Source organism: Oncorhynchus kisutch, linkage group LG28 (genome assembly GCF_002021735.2).
Source record: "Oncorhynchus kisutch isolate 150728-3 linkage group LG28, Okis_V2, whole genome shotgun sequence".
Taxonomy (NCBI): Eukaryota; Metazoa; Chordata; class Actinopteri; order Salmoniformes; family Salmonidae; genus Oncorhynchus; species Oncorhynchus kisutch.
This window is the reverse complement of record NC_034201.2, coordinates 1,133,063-1,150,037: the sequence shown is the minus strand read 5'-3', so window position 1 is coordinate 1,150,037 and position 16,975 is coordinate 1,133,063. Positions and strand designations below refer to the sequence as shown.

The following is a 16,975-nucleotide window of genomic DNA, read 5'->3' as shown; positions in this document are numbered from 1 at the left end:
CCATTATCCCTGTGTAATGCTTCCGACACCTTGAAGAGTCCATGCCCAGACGAATTTAGGTTATTCTAAGCTCGAAAGAGGGGAGATGCAACTCCATGTTATTAAGGTGTTATTAATGTTTTGTACAATTGGTGTATATGTTGAGGTAATAACAGATTGATTGGTTCCAGCAAACAACTAGCTAGCACTATCAGACCACTCCTTATGACAGAACTTTGACTATGACCCTTTTGGCATGGCTGTGGGAGTCCACTGAAAACTTTTGAAACGTCTTGGTTTTTGGGGCGAGGCTGAAACCATGATTTGGTCTGGCAGTAAAGTGCATTATCCCCATGATTCCTTTAATGAACGTGTCTGCCCTGCCCCCGGGCCTGTTTCGCTGGGGCCTGCTGCTGTGAGGGAGCAATCTGCTTGATGTGCACTCTGGAGAGAGGGGGGAAAAAAGCTTCTGATTCTATAACATTTCAAAATCCAATTGCGGGAAATGCACGTCTTTTGGAAGACACTGTTCTCAGTTTTCTATGGGTATATACTTTTCTATTTGTCATTTCTTAATATTGTTCGCCTCAATAGCAACTATTTTTAAAACCAAGATATTTGACACGGATTTAAGATACGAAATGCGCAATTGCACATCGGCCATTTTAAATGTACTGTTAAATTCAATTAAGACATGATTACTAGCAGTGGATGTTATATTTAGTGTTAGCGATCTAGCTAATGTATTTAGAGTTTTCACTCCCTCATGGTGAATTGGCCACAAAATAACTTTGCCTATGATATTACTGCACATAAAGATATATGCAAATTCATCACTATTGAACAACAAAATTTAGAAAATTCTGGAGCCCTATTTCAACAGTCAAATATAATAACAATGCCCTATTGTCAACCCACAATTCATGGCAACCACTGGATTCGGTTGCACATCAAAATATGTTGAGTCATGCATGTTGGATGAAATGGCTTATTTCATGAATAGCCTACGGTCTCAGTCTTACAAAGTAATTCACAGTACTTTAGATTGTAAGGTGAACGATCACAAATGTTTTCTATTGTGTGATGCCGTGGAAAAAAAATTGGTGTGACCAAATCGTGGGCTGGTGCCACCAACTGAAAGTTTGTGACACGAGGGGAAAATGTTAGTCTGGAGCCTGTCAATAAGTTTTGTGGGGAGGATTAGGCTATGTATGTTTGTGCACGTGGAACTCCGTGATTTATGTTTACTATAGGTTCCTGAGGCAATAAAAATGTAGCTCATTAAATGGCATTTAGTTTACTAAAATGGCCAACTTTCTTTCATCGTTTTGACACTAACTAGACTAAATCATTATTCAACTAACAAAAATGTGACTAAGACATTTTTTTTGTCAAAATGACTAAGATTAGACAATCTATAAAAAAAAGAATTTTAAGCACCAAAATTAACACTGCTTTATTCCAGATTCCGCTTTCATTCTTGTTATTGCACTGGTATGCACAGAAGACGGAGCGATTTGAGTAGACCCAATTGTAATCCGACGACTGCTGTTTATAATGGTACTCTTTCCTCTATCTTAGGTAATTAAACCGTAGAGAACACTATATCAGCAGGGTTGATTTGCAGGAAGCTGTACAGTGTTAATATTGACAATGATAATCACTTTGGCATATAACAGTGCAATCAAATGTGTTATTCAATTGTTTTGAATGTATGTCTGCTTGATAAATATTTTCATGAAAGCGACACCAATATAGTTACATCTGATATAAGCTATGCCATGTTGTCCCAACCCACATAACCCCTCCTATGTCATAATTATCTGCAATGGAGCTTTTTTCCCCCTACTCTTAAACGAATGTTGCTCTGTGTCCTCCATTACAGCCTCTTCTCATGCGTAGGCTACATGCTTTGCAAGGGCGGTCCTCTGTAGCTCAGTTCGGTAGAGCAGGGCGCTTGCAATGCCAGGATAGTGGTGTTGATTCCCGGGACAAAAACGAAGAACCATGCATCACTTTAAGTCGCTTTTGATGAAAGTGTCTGCTAAATGGCTTATATTATTATTGTTTGTATATTACATCTCATTTAATGAATGTCTTCTCCTTGTGTTTTTCCTCTTAGTGCCTGACTGTGGTGTGTCCCAGAGGAACATTAGTCCACATCACCAGGGTCCCCTGACTTGACTTGAAGCGTGTTTTTATATCTGATGCTCTTCCAGAAGACAGAGTACCACTGCACCGTGGCTGGGGACTTCTAGGGAAGATACCCCTACATTCACTCCACTGTTTGGAAAAGGGTAAGAACTTTCATCCTGAATAGCGTCCTGTCCAGGGGGTGGTAGGCTACATCAAGCTCCCTCACTCTACATAAACAGGACAGAGGGTCCTGCCCCATGGGCCACTCTGGTCCCAGACAAGGCTTAGTTTCATCCTGAGATCAGTTCAATGGGAATGAGGGTGTCATCATGGAGAAACTAATGGACTAAGGGATTTTTGTACAATGAGTACATGATGTGTTCCTAAGTAGAAATGTAGAAGCGTGCAAATCTAGGAGAACGATGACTAAAAGTTAGTGAATTAAAGTTTTGGGGAATGATCCATGCTCAATCAAGCACAGTCATTAGGTGAGACCAATATACTATCACTTGATAGTATATATAATGAATGATGCCCAGCATAAGAAACAATGCCTTTTTTTTGCGACTTGTACAAATCATACTCGCACACCTCATGTAGCCTAGCCCATGGGCATATATGTTTTGATTAGGTTAGTATCACAACTAAAGTGGTCAAATTGCTTAATTTTAAGAAGTTCTTTATCCACATTACGCTTTTCACCATAAAATGCACCTTTATAAAGAAAGCATTACATGCATAATTGCATTTGCGGTTACTTTTGATAATGGTGTTTTCCCCTAATGGAACATTTGCTCTTATAGCCTATAACCATTCACAATTTGACAAGCACTTGATAATGCCTCGAATTTCAAGCCAGCATCCCCTTTGTGGCCGTAATGCAAAAGTTGCATTGTGCCCTTCTCCCTGAGTGTGCTGCACAATCCGAAGCGTCTCTCACTCACACGGCTCTCTATCACGTGATCGGGTCTCTCTCACAGGCTACAAGTGAAGACCGACACATCAGGGACACAACTACGTGCGTCCTTATCCAATTCCGAGGTGCATATTGAAGATATTGGATGCACTGTTCACATTAACTTTTTGTCAGCCAACAAGATGAGTAGGCCTAACAAACAGCAAAAATCTACTATCCCCATAGTACAAAAGTCGACCTATTCTGTGCGAGAAATACATTTTCCAAACAGCCTGGGATGCGATAGATCCCAAATGAATACAACCACTAGCATAAAAAAAACTACCTTTTGATGCAATGTGGCTGATGCTACAGATCAGAACTTTGAGCTTAAAATGTTGACGAACCTTTAGGCTATTTCTTCACATTATAAGCGCAGCAATGCGCCCATGGTTATAGGCTATAAGAGCAAATGTTCCATTAGGGGAAAACACCATTATCAAAAGTAACCGCAAATGCAATTATGCATGTAATGCTTTCTTTATAAAGGTGCATTTTATGGTGAAAAGCGTAATGTGGATAAAGAACTTCTTAAAATTAAGCAATTTGACCACTTTAGTTGTGATACTAACCTAATCAAAACATATATGCCCATGGGCTAGGCTACATGAGGTGTGCGAGTATGATTTGTACAAGTCGCAAAAAAAAGGCATTGTTTCTTATGCTGGGCATCATTCATTATATACTATCAAGTGATGGCCTATCAATTGTGAATGATAGACTAATATTGTCACCCATCAGACTATTCTTGATTTAATCTTTACATATACTAAATAATATGTGTGACATTTGTTATGATTTTTAATGGACCGTTATCATGCACCTGTATCGAAACAACAGGGGCAGCGGGAAAAATACATGTCATCTAAGCACTTAAATAGCAAATGGAGGACGCTTTTCCCCGTGGTCTATTTTCATGCCCTCCAGGTAGACTATACTCCTGTTGTAAATACAAGCAATGTGCTTAATATTACGAATGTTGAGAAATAAATATAGTAGTCCTATAGATAGCTGGTGAGATCCTCCTCTATTTAGTAGAGGCCATCACCCTGTTTTCTCCCACAATTGCATAGCCTTTAGAAATGTTGCGCAACATGAGCTCATGGGCTCTCATGAAGCGTTTGACTCGAATTTTGCATACATTTGCATATACTAATTATTATTCGGGACAAGGCATAGATTTTTCTTTTTAGGGGCTATTACAGCCACGCAAGGGGACATTGATGGACATGGCCGTCGATGCTGCTGGGAAATTCAAGGCCTGTCATATTCAAGGTCTCTTTTCAGCAGAATCCATTTGCTTTCCAACCTGTTTCCCCTGCGATTGTATTTGAAATATTGTGAAATGCCTGTTTTGAGTTCACTGACAGATTTGATGCACATTCCCATCTGTAGCCATACCTTGTGATTGAGCTACACACAATCAATTTTTTAGGGCATTTTTTGAAAAATAAGTTATTTATATACTGTGGCTAAATTATAGTCCTACTCCTAGTGTAGTATTCTGAACTCTTTCATTTATTTCTGAACAGACTACAGTAATTCTATAACTTTGGCAAATGTATTTCAATTTATCCGGGGTGCTGCGGCATCTCCGGCATGCTTCCCACGGTTATGATTCTATAAGGAAATAAATGAAGAAGTGCAACGCTGGTGAGATGACAGTTTCAGGCTCATGTCTGTCAGACCAGACAGGGGGGAGTGAGATCATAGAAAGTGAATCTCATTCTAGTTCTGTTAGATACAAGCACGCTTCTCTCTCTCTCTCTCTCTCTCTCAAAACCACAATGTTGTGCCAACCATAAACTCGGGCCAGTCTAACGCAAAACAATTCTAAGAATATCAGGTTTTCACATTGTATTTTTTATGAGGCAGGAGAATTATGGCGGATTTAACTCTGATTTCATTAGAATTTTTACATTGCAAACAATTGAAAAAGAGTTTATGCTAAGAGAGGTACTGGATCCTGGCAAATGGGTTCCGGAACAAAACAGTTCAAAATTGAGAGGTGCTGGATTCTGTTCCGGCAGGATCCAGAGCAAATTAAGCACTACGACCAGCTATCTAAACTTGTAGTTATCATGGTCAACTTACCAATCAGGGGTACCCTCATTTGATTTTTTTTGTCACTATCAGTCATATCATATTAAAAACGGCAAGCATTTCTCTCCACCCTTTAGCAAAATGTGTAGAATTTCAGAAAATATGCTGTAAAACTGCACATTTTTCTCTCGGCCCCATGGCAAAATGCATCAAATTGCATGAAATTAAATTAAACTGCAAAATGTAAAGAATTGCAGGAAATTCACTCTAAAAATTCACATTTTCCTTGGGACCCCCAAAAAGGCTAGGGCTGGCTCTGACTGCATGTGTGGGTATGGATGTGGATATGCAGACCCGCGAGCAATTGCCCCCCCCCCCCCGCCCATGTTTTTGTTGTTGTTGTGGCCTCCACCCCCATCACTTGTTGTCCATCCCTGATCTCGCTGCTTTGAGTATATTAGTTCTCATAGAGAAGTTTCTGTTATTTAATAGTAGCCTGTTGTTGGGTTGACGTTATTACCCAGTCTATTTATATCCTCTAGGAACACAATTTCTAAATGTCTGGTGTTAACAAATACAACGTTTTTGTTGTACGACACCACAGGTAAGTTCTATGACTATTCATGTGTACTGCATTAATGAAAGAAATTGCATTTTGGCTCATAGACATTTTATCTATCTCAACAACTTGAAATGTTCTTCACCTTCTATAGGGAAGTGATGGAGGAGGATGAATGATGAACTTTCATGAATAATTGAAAGCAATTGGCAGGTTTGAATAATTAATGTGAGAAAGGCATCTCCTGGAGCCGGTTGCTGTGCTGGGATTAACTCGCAACGCTACCGGATCCTGCAAGGCTTCTTCAGGCTGGAGATTAGCCAGTCTGGACAGACATAACTTTGTCAGATGATGCATATTCAAGACCTCTTGAGGTCCTTTTGATCGTAATTGGACCAGTAACTCCGTAGTCGGCACAGGCAAAAGTCACCTACTCCACCACAGAATAGCTTCAGACTGAGATGTGCTTAGTGGACTCGAGTGTGGAGACTTGTTTTCCAGTCATAACAACCTCTGAGGCCGTCACTATCACGATTGCACATGAATAATGAATGGGCAGTCTCTCAGAAAAAACATATGCAAGCACACTACCGATACATGGGCTAAATGCATATCCAAACAGACATGGTGCACTTTCTACACTCTTTGTTTTTACTCATTATTTCACCCAGACAACAATCCATGAACATTTTAATGGCGATTCTTTGGACTTGGCCCAGAGCAGGGGAACTGACGGCTGCTGTCTGTCTGGCCGTTGCCTGGGCGCCTAGCCTCAGTCCCTTTCCCTGACTTGTTACCTGTGGCTCTCGGGCCTCGTTCCAAAGCACCAGCCCAGAGCTTTCTGATCCCCAGGGGGGTACTTTAAAACACAAATGCTCACACAGGAGAAAAGATGCTGAGGACATCCACTAAACTGAGGGCAGTGTGATAGTTCATACTGACAAGCCAGTCAGAAGGTTGGCATTTACGTGCAGAAAGGCTTGATAGAGCCGAGGAGACAAGAGGTCAGCAGCAGCACTCTAGTGTGAGTTTTACTTGCCTCTGGCTTTACCCCTTAAAATGGGCCTATACTCACACAGAATACATGAACGCTTTGAGAGAAGAGTGGGAGCACATCGTGATAACTATACGTTTTTCTAGTGTTTTCCAATAACTATCCTAAATGTCCATGAATCATTGAACTGTCTTACACTATGGCTATTTGGTGTGTATCAGAATGTGTTGGGGAAATAATAAATTACTAAGCTAAGGACCCTTGGACTAAACACCTCCCTCAGCAACTGGATCCTGGACTTCCTGATGGGCTGCCCCCAGGTGGTAAGGGTAGGTAACAACACATCCGCCACTCTGATCCTCAACACGACGGGCCCCTCATGCGAGCATTGCAAAATAAATTTAGAGATCTAGATTGTTCAATTATTTCACCCACACTGCTCGCGCGTGCCAACGAGCGTCTGCGTTGCCAAGGGCTAAAATAGAAGGCAGTTCTATTTCTGATGCAGATCGCGCTGCAAGTCCTTCCTCTCCCATCTCCTCATTGGTTTATAGAAGCAGGTACTTTATAGAAGCAGTGGTGGTAATGCACCTAATTTATGAAAGTTGTCAATCGCAATATAAAGTCAAGAGAAGAAAAAGCCTGGAAGGAAGAGAGATGACGAGAAACGATTCATTTGACCAATTTATGTGTGGATTAATTGGTGGAGTAGAGGACCTTGTACATTTCAGGTAAAATAACAACTCAATGATTATATCCCAGGACAAATTAGCTAGCAAGTGCAAGCTCCAACACCATTAAGTTTGACAACGGTGCCTGGTCACCGATGAGACTTGGCCGTGTGATGCCAGGAAAACAACCTCTCGCTCAACGTGATCAAGAAAAAGGAGACGATTGTGGACGACAGTAAAAGGTGGGCTGAGCATGCCCCCATTCTCATCAACAGGGCTGCAGTGGAGCAGGTTGAGAGCTTCAAGTTCCTTGACGTCCACATCACCAACAAACTAACATGGTCCAAGCACACCAAGACAGTCCTGAAGAGGGTACGACAAAACCACCTATTCCCCCTCGGGAGATTGAAAAGATTTGGCATGGGTCCTCAGATCCTCAAAGTTTTACAGCTGCACCATCGAGAGCATCCTGGTTAACTGCATTGTTGGTTAAGGGCTGTATCCGGAGCAGGTGCCAAATACAATTTGATTTGGAATAGGCATCTATTCGGCTCTGACTTAGCACCGCCAGGCTCACTCTCGGATGGAGCTGTGTCCGTTTAAGTAGTAGGCTGGAGCTAAATCACAGCCATGCAACTTTGGCACATAATTAAAGAGAAGACAGTCAATCGGGTCTCCTACAAAATATTAGCGTCTTTGACACTGCATGCAATGACACTTGGTTAGGGTTTTTTGAGATCAGCAGGGAGGCAAATGACAAAAAAGCCTTTAAGCAGGTTATTCTGAGCATCGCCAGCAGTCTGGTGTGGCGTTCTTTAGATCCATGCCCCCTCGATAGACCGCGAGCTGGCAGATGGTCTCTGTGCTGGGCGTGTGTGTGTGTGTTGCTCTGCTGTGCCCTCTACCTCACCCCAGACGGCCAGCCTTTGATGTCATCCCTGTTCTCCCTTGTTTGCCCTGATTGATCAATTGTGTTCTGAATGGCCTGGTTCTTCTGCAGGTAGGGTATGTGCTGCAGCACCTGTTACAATATGACCGCATGTCGTCCCCACCAGCCGTCCTTAAATTTGACCTGAATGTGTTCTACGAGAGGTTGCTTTGCTGCCCAAACATCAGAACTGGTTTAGCTGTTGTTAATGAGAGCACAGCAGAGCTAGCCAGTGGACGGACAGTGGTTGAAGCTTGTTGGAGAAAGGGTTGGCTACCCATTGGGAAGAGATGCAGGTATTGCTGAGTGATTTAGTGCTTTTTGAGGTCTGTTTCAGTTCAATTATTACAAAATAATCAGACTTCGGTTTATTAAAACAATTAATAGAACTCCTATGATGGTAATGCCTGCATTACTGCTTATCACTTAACCATAGTTTATTCACATTACTTTAATAACATATTACAGTTTATTTTATTATTTTATTGACAAAATCACTATGTTAGTAGTTCTTCAAAACTTGCGATCACTTAGATCATGTATTTTCAGGCAGAGCGAAGCAGTCAAGCAACTGCTCTCTCCCTCTCGATCACCGAGTCTACAAAACATTAAGAACAACTTCCTAACATTGAGTGTGTCCCTCTTTGCCCTCAGAATAGGCTCAATTTGTCATGGCATGGACTCTACAAGGTATCAAGCATTCCACAGGGACGCTGGCCCATGTTGACTCCAATGCTCCCCACAGTTGTCAAGTTGACAGGATGGCCTTTGGGTGGTGAACCATTCTTGATTCACACGGGAAACTTCAAACTCAGAATCGTTGCAGTTCTTGACACAAACCGGTATGTCTGGCACCTACTACTGTACCCAATTCAAAGGCTCTTAAATCCTTTGTCTTGCCTACTCACCCTCTGAATGGCACACATACAAAATCTATTTTTTTCTAGTCCCAGTAATATAGGTACTCCTAAATAAAAATTCCAGGTCGCACAGCAAAATATTTAGCAACAAATATGAGTAAAATGGTCGCACTGTAGAGCCATGTCTGGAGAGACTGCGCATTGAGCTCAGAGAAAAACCCAGAACGAAATGGAATTCATATAATTGAACCAATGACGGCCAATTACTTGTTTATAAAATGAAAAATATAAAATGTTCAATCGCTCAGCACTAAATGCAGGAAAGGGAGAATGAAAGGAGGGCCCCTTTTAGAGAGTGAGATGATGATGCTGCTGATTATTGGCCGAGTACCTGCTTGCTTCACCCTGAAAGGTAGTCTTCCACGTTGTTTCAGTGTGCTTGCCTTTTCTTTTAGATTACACACACAGACACTCTGACGGAGAGAGACAGACAATTCTACTTTTGCAAGGCCCTGCTTTTTATCACCAGCTCTTTGGGTTCCATCTCTGCTCCCCGAGCATTAAGGCAGTCTTCGCATCTTTTAATATTTTATTGTACGCTTAGAGCCAAATACCGACACGTAAGAGATTAGTTCCATATCCGTAACGCACTCGGAGAAGAAAAAGCAGGAACACAAGTCCATGAACGTCGTCGGTTATGCTGTGAAAGAGAGCGGAAATGTTTCCATCGCCTCCCCTCCCTCCTCCACCCCTACCCCCACGGCACTGCTCGAACAAGACCCCATCGCCATTCTCTTCAGCTGCTGTTCAACTCAATTATCTGAATGGCTGAGTACTAGCCTGTACCCTTTTAATAACGGCATGTTGTGTTTAGGAATTCTCTGCAAGCTGGCAATTACAATGGTGGGGGAGGAGGGGGCCACATTAAACCACCCCCTCCCTCACCTGCCTTCCTCTGCACCAAGCCAAATGAAATAGTAAAGGTGACTCTTTCACTCACCTCTTTTCTCTTGCTCTCCCTTTCCCCTCTCAAGCTCCCTCTATACTCTTGCTCAGAGTCAGGCTTCTATTCTCCTTTTTATTTAGTTTTGGTTGTATTTTATATGTCTGGTATTATTTTTACAGAACGATGTGCATATGGTAGTTTATGTAAGATATTTTGTGTGGTAATCCTGCTTTAGTCACATATGCTCAAATTGGTGGCTCAAGCTGTCATGTCTGAACAATTGCTTGTTTTCTCTTAATCGTTTTGTATGTATTTTTTTATATATACAGTGGGGCAAAAAAGTATTTAGTCAGCCACCAATTGTGCAAGTTCTCCCACTTAAAAAGATGAGAGGCCTGTAATTTTCATCGTAGGTACACTTCAACTATGACAGACAAAATGAGAAGACAAAATCCAGAAAATCACATTGTAGGATTTTTAATTGATTTATTTGCAAATTATGGTGGAAAATAAGTATTTGGTCACCTACAAACAAGCAAGATTTCTGGCTCTCACAGACCTGTAACTTCTTCTTTAAGAGGCTCCTCTGTCCTCCACTCGTTACCTGTATTAATGGCACCTGTTTGAACTTGTTATCAGTATAAAAGACAACTGTCCACAACCTCAAACAGTCACACTCCAAACTCCACTATGGCCAAGACCAAAGAACTGTCAAAGGACACCAGAAACAAAATTGTAGACCTGCACCAGGCTGGGAAGACTGAATCTGCAATAGGTAAGCAGCTTGGTTTGAAGAAATCAACTGTGGGAGCAATTATTAGGAAATGGAAGACACACAAGACCACTGATAATCTCCCTCGATCTGGGGCTCCACGCAAGATTGCACCCCATGGGGTCAAAATGATCACAAGAACGGTGAAAAAAAATCCCAGAACCACACGGGGGGACCTAGTGAATGACCTGCAGAGAGCTGGGACCAAAGTAACAAAGCCTACCATCAGTAACACACTACGCCGCCAGGGACTCAAATCCTGCAGTGCCAGACGTGTCCCCCTGCTTAAGCCAGTACATGTCCAGGCCCGTCTGAAGTTGGCTAGAGAGCATTTGGATGATCCAGAAGAAGATTGGGAGAATGTCATATGGTCAGATGAAACCAAAATATAACTTTTTGGTAAACTCAACTCGTCGTGTTTGGAGGACAAAGAATGCTGAGTTGCATCCAAAGAACACCATACCTACTGTGAAGCATGGGGGTGGAAACATGCTTTGGGGCTGTTTTTCTGCAAAGGTACCAGGACGACTGATCCGTGTAAAGGAAAGAATGAATGGGGCCATGTATCGTGAGATTTTGAGTGAAAACCTCCTTCCATCAGCAAGGGCATTGTAGATGAAACGTGGCCGGGTCTTTCAGCATGACAATGATCCCAAACACACCGCCCGGGCAACGAGGGAGTGGCTTCGTAAGAAGCATTTCAAGGTCCTGGAGTGGCCTAGCCAGTCTCCAGATCTCAACCCCATTGAAAATCTTTGGAGGGAGTCCGTGTTGCCCAGCAACAGCCCCAAAACATCACTGCTCTAGAGGAGATCTGCATGGAGGAATGGGCCAAAATACCAGCAACAGTGTGAAAACCTAGTGAAGACTTACAGAAAACATTTGACCTCTGTCATTGACAACAAAGGGTATATAACAAACTATTCAGAAACTTTTGTTATTGACCAAATACTTTTTTTCCACCATAATTTGCAAATAAATTCATTAAAATTCCTACAATGTGATTTTCTGGATTTTCTTTTCTCATTTTGTCTGTCATAGTTGAAGTGTACCTATGATGAAAATTACAGGCTTCTCTCATCTTTTTAAGTTGCAGAACTTGCACAATTGGTGGCTGACTAAATACTTTTTCCCCCCACTGTATATATGTACCTGTTCTTTCAGAATGAAAAGTGCACTCATGTTATTTGTCTGTGTTTCTGCTGTTCCTGTAATGCCAACAGATTGTGTTGTCGCGAGAGTATTTTTCATGTTCATAAAAAGTCAAATCTCCCGACTTGGAAAAATATCAATGTTCATTGGGGCGGCAGGGTAGCCTAGTGGTTAGAGCGTTGGACTAGTAACCGAAAGGTTGTTGGATCGAATCCTTGTGCTGACAAGGTAGAAATCTGTCGTTTGGAAAGGTAGAAATCTGCCCCTGAACAAGGCAGTTAACCCACTGTTCCCCGGTAGGGCATCATTGTAAATAAGAATATGTTTTAAACTGACTTGCTTAAATAAATAAAATATGTATCAAGGGATACAGACTGCGTTTTCCTTTTAATTTTTTTTAAAAATTACTATTTCAATGCGTTTTTTAACACCACTGGTGAAAGGGGATCGTGTAGTGGAAAAAATCATATTTTTAGGTTCTGAGGAAAATGCCCTCTTCCACTTAGTCTTCTCCCTGTGGTGTGCTCCAGTCAGCTACCTCTGAACATGCCTCATCCACCAGAGTGTTATTGCAGGCCCCCCTCCCCACCAGACTGGAGTCCCTGTGCGTTTTGGGTCCTTCACCCCACCCTTCGTCTCCTCTTCTCCCCAACTGGGACACCATTGGAGCAGGGGGAATGTAATGGCCTTAAAGTGGATGAACCTCAGGCTGAAATGACCCCATTTTAGTGAGATGCTGTTGCCATGATGCCAATTGCTCCCAAGTGCATTAACTCTCCGTTTCTCCAGTCGCAGCGCATGGTCATCTTAACCTTAACAGATGGCGCATCGCTGCAAAATACTGTGGTAGCCATGCTGGTTAAATGTGCCTTGTTCTAAATAAATCACAGACAGTGTCACCAGCAAAGCACCATCACACCACCACCATGTTTCACGATGGGAACCACACATGCAGAGATCATCCATTCACCTTCTCTGCGTCTCACAAAGACACATCGGTTCAAACCAAAACTCTAAAATTTTGATTCATCAGACCAAAGGACAGATTTTCACTGGTCTAATGTCCATTGCTTGTTTTTCTTGGCCCAAGCAAGTCTCTTCTTATTGGTGTCCTTTAAGTAGTTGTTTCTTTGCAACAATTTGACCATTAAGACCTGATTCATACAGTCTCTTCTGAACAGTTGATGTGTCTGTTACTTGAACTCTGAAGCATTTATTTGGGCTGCTATTGCTGAGGCTGGTAACTCTTATGGACTTGTCCTCTGCAGCAGAAGTACTCTGGGTCTCCCTTTTCTGTTGTAGTACTCATGAGAGCCAGTTTCATCATAGCGCTTGATGGTTTTGCGACTGCACTTGAAGAAACTTTCAAAGTTCTTGAAATGTTCCTTTTTTGACAGACCTTCATGTCTTAAAGTAGTGATGGACTGTTGTTTTTCTCTACTTATTTGAGCTGTTCTTGTCGTAATAAGGACTTGGTCTTTTACCAAATAGGGCTATCTTCTGTATACCATCCCTACATTGTCACAACACAACTGATTGGCTCAAACGCATTAAGAAGGAAAGACATTCCACATTAACTTTTAACAAGGCACACTTGTTAATTGAAATGCATTCCAGGTGACTACCTCATGAAGCTGGTTGAGAGAATGCCAAGAGTGTGCAAAGCTGTCATCAAGGCAAAGGGTGGCAACTTTGAAGAATCTTAAATATAAAATATATTTTGTTTTGTACAATTTGGTTACTACTTGATTCCATACATGTCATTTCATAGTGTTGATGTCTTCACTATTATTTTACAATGTAGAAAATAGTAAAAAATTAAGAAAAACCCTTAGAACTTTTGACTGGTACTGTATATTTTACAAAATAAATATGGGGGATTGGAAATTATGCTGACTAACTACATTGATTGAAGCTAAAATCTAGCTGCAATTCTCAAGATCTACCCCCTAAAAAAGAAAAAGAAATAACTCGTTTGAAAAACCTAGGGTGTGTTTAGTGTCATGGTGGACACACAATCGGAGAGGAAATGGGGGCTAGTAGTATTCAGTATAACAGCACATTGCTGTTCTCCGTTAAGGGAAATAGACTGGTGACTACAAGTGGCTCTAAAATGTCCATTCGCTCTGCGTCTACTGGCTAGGCAAGGTTTGCACATTCTGAATGACTTCTTCAGGGTTGAAATATGTAGTAGCTGTTGAGTTTTTGATCTGATCTGTCTAATTTGTAAGCCAATCTCAGTAATTTAAGATAAGGGACCCGGCAAAGTGGAAGATATTGGTTGTGGTGTGTTTGCTCATGGTAAGAGAGGATATAGAGAAGAAGAGAAAAGGTGCGGCAGTCTCCCTGCGTTTCTGATTTGAGGAGCCAGCGAGTGAGTGTCATTGATCCAGATGTTTTTAAGATGGGTGCTGCAGCCCGAGCCATCCCTAGTGTTTCAGAACTGCATCGCTGATTCAAGAAGACGTGCAATCACAAATCTCACTGCTGTCCATCTCCTGCTCAGAGTTCGGAGAAAAGGCTGGCATGCAATCGACACGTTTCCGCTGTGCACCTTCAATCGACTCTTGCAGCCCTATTTTTCCTACTTTGTTCTTATTGACTGTGCTCCATTTATAGTGAGAGCATATTTATTTTAGCCTCAGTTTGTTACAAAACAGTCTAGACTTGTTGCGGTTTGACTGAGCCATAAGTCAAAGCCAGTAGTGTAAAGATTGGCCTAATGGATAGTTAAGGAAACACTCAATTTGCCCTTCCACCACATGAGGCTTTGCCAGAGAGGGTTGGTTGTGAGAACCGAGTTATGGGAGAAACAACCCCCTCAACCACAGCCTTAAGAATGTACGGCATCTGGTATGTAATAAAGTACCGGTATGTCGTCTCCACAGGGAACCCTGCTAATGGATATGATAAATGGTTAGTGGTGAAGCCCATGCCTGTGATTCCATTTGCTTCATTTCTAAATGCACGGTCATGAGTTTCAAACTGGACACTGTGACTACAAGTGCCAGTGAGGATGAGCAAGGCAAGGCCGCATGCTTCGACCATAGACTTAAACAATGGGCCCCAAGGGAGCTGTTTGGGGATGTTGATAATGCCCAACTCGCCCCTTTTCCGTCTTTATTGTCCACTGTAAATTGAGATGCGCACCACTTATTTTTCTGCCATTTAAGATAACAAATGCAGCTGTATTTGTCCCTCAAACTCAACTCTGGACCTCCAAAGCCAGTTCCGCTGCATTTAAACATTTGTAAAAAAGATTCCCCTCTCATCGGGGACTGCTTTAGTCACGGAACACCAGGTGGGTGCAATTAATTATCAGGTAGGACAGAAAACCAGCAGGCTCCAGACCACGTCGGGTCAGAGTTGAATACTGCTGGTATAGACTACAGAGGAAGCTCATGTTTTGGCAAGTGGTTATGATCAGGGCTGTGTGAGCAGTGTGTACTATGGTGCCTTGTCTCTCTGAGTGTCAGTAAGTGTCGTCAGGGCAGACTGTGTACAAACCACCTAGAGCAATACGGAGAAGAAAGCAGGTAGGTATGCCAGCACTTGGCCTACCATCTGTTAGCTGGTGATTATTTAATTGCTTCTTAAGTCTGTGTTTGTTGAACCGATGCCACAGATGGGCCGATTCTAATAACCTCTCAACTCATCTTAATTCGTCTGTGTTGCTGTGCTTGTCAGCACAAATTGGTCTTCCACTGTTGCAAAGCTACAGGCGCAGTGTGAGGGCTATTGGCGCTCAATGTGGCACTTTTTTTTAGGGGGTGGTGGTGTGTGCGAGTGTGACGGCATTTTCAGAGAACTGAGCCGAGGTTTCAAGGAGGCCAAACTGGCATATATGTATCTCTATACAACGGTAGACTAAGAGTTGTCTGCAGTTGTTTGTTTCCCCCAGCTGCAATACTCTGTAAACATACAGTGCATTCGAAAAGTATTCAGACCCCTTCACTTGTCCTTTTTTTTATGTATATTTTTTTTTATGTTACAGCCTTATTCTAAAATGGATTACATTTTTTGCTCATTTATAAAAAAAATAAACATCATATTTACATATTCAGACCCTTTACTAAATACTTTGTTAAAGCGACTTTGGCAGGGATTACAACCTCTGGTCTTCTTGGGCATGGCGCTACAAGCTTAGCACGTCTGTATTTGCAGTTTCTCCCATTCTTCTCTGCAGATCCTCTCGAGCTCTGTCAGGTTGGGCGGGGAACATCACTGCACAGCTATTTTCAGGTCACTCCAGAGATGTTAGATCTGCTTCAATTCTGGGCTCTGGCTGGGCCGCTCAAGGACATTCAGAGACTTGTCCCGAAGCCACTCCTGCATTGTCTTGACTGTGTGCTTAGGGTCGTTGTCCTGTTGGAAGGACAACGACAGAGGTCCTGAGTGCTCTGGAGCACGTTTTCCTCAATGATCTCTCTGTACTTTGCTCTGTTCATCTTTCCTTCGACCTTGACTGGTCTCCCAGTCCCTGCCGCTGAATAACATCCCCACGGCATGATGCTGCCACCATGCTTCACCGATGGCGCGATGGGTTTCCTCCAGACGTGATGCCTGACATTCAGGCCAAAGAGTTCAATCTTTGTTTCATCAGACCAGAGAATCTTGTGGTCACAGTCCTTTAGGTACCTTTTGGCAAACTCCAAGCAGACTGTCATGTGCCTTTTTACTGGGGAATGGCTTCCATCTAGTCACTCTACCATAAAGGCTTGATTGGTGGAGCGCTGCAGAGATGGTTGTCCTTCTGGAAGGTTCTCCCATCTCCACAGAGGATCTCTAGAGCTCTTTCAGAGTGACAATCGGGTTCTTGGTCACCTCCCTGACCAAGGCCCTTCTCCTCCGATTGCTCAGTTTCACTGGGTTGCCAGCTCTAGGAAGAGTCTTGGTGTTTCCAAACTTCTTCCATTTAATAATGATGGAGGCCACTGTGTTCTTGGGGACCTTCAATGATGCAGACATGTTTTGATACCC

General features: G+C 42.5%; 1 protein-coding gene across 1 annotated transcript in view; it reads left to right on the top strand.

Moving 5' to 3' along the window:
- Positions 1-16,975, top strand: part of LOC109872647 (bifunctional heparan sulfate N-deacetylase/N-sulfotransferase 1) — a gene marked incomplete at its 3' end in the record, with an annotated part of 126,967 nt that overhangs the window by 31,783 nt on the left and 78,209 nt on the right. Inside the window, 1 exon segment of the mRNA XM_031808541.1 lies at positions 2,102-2,276.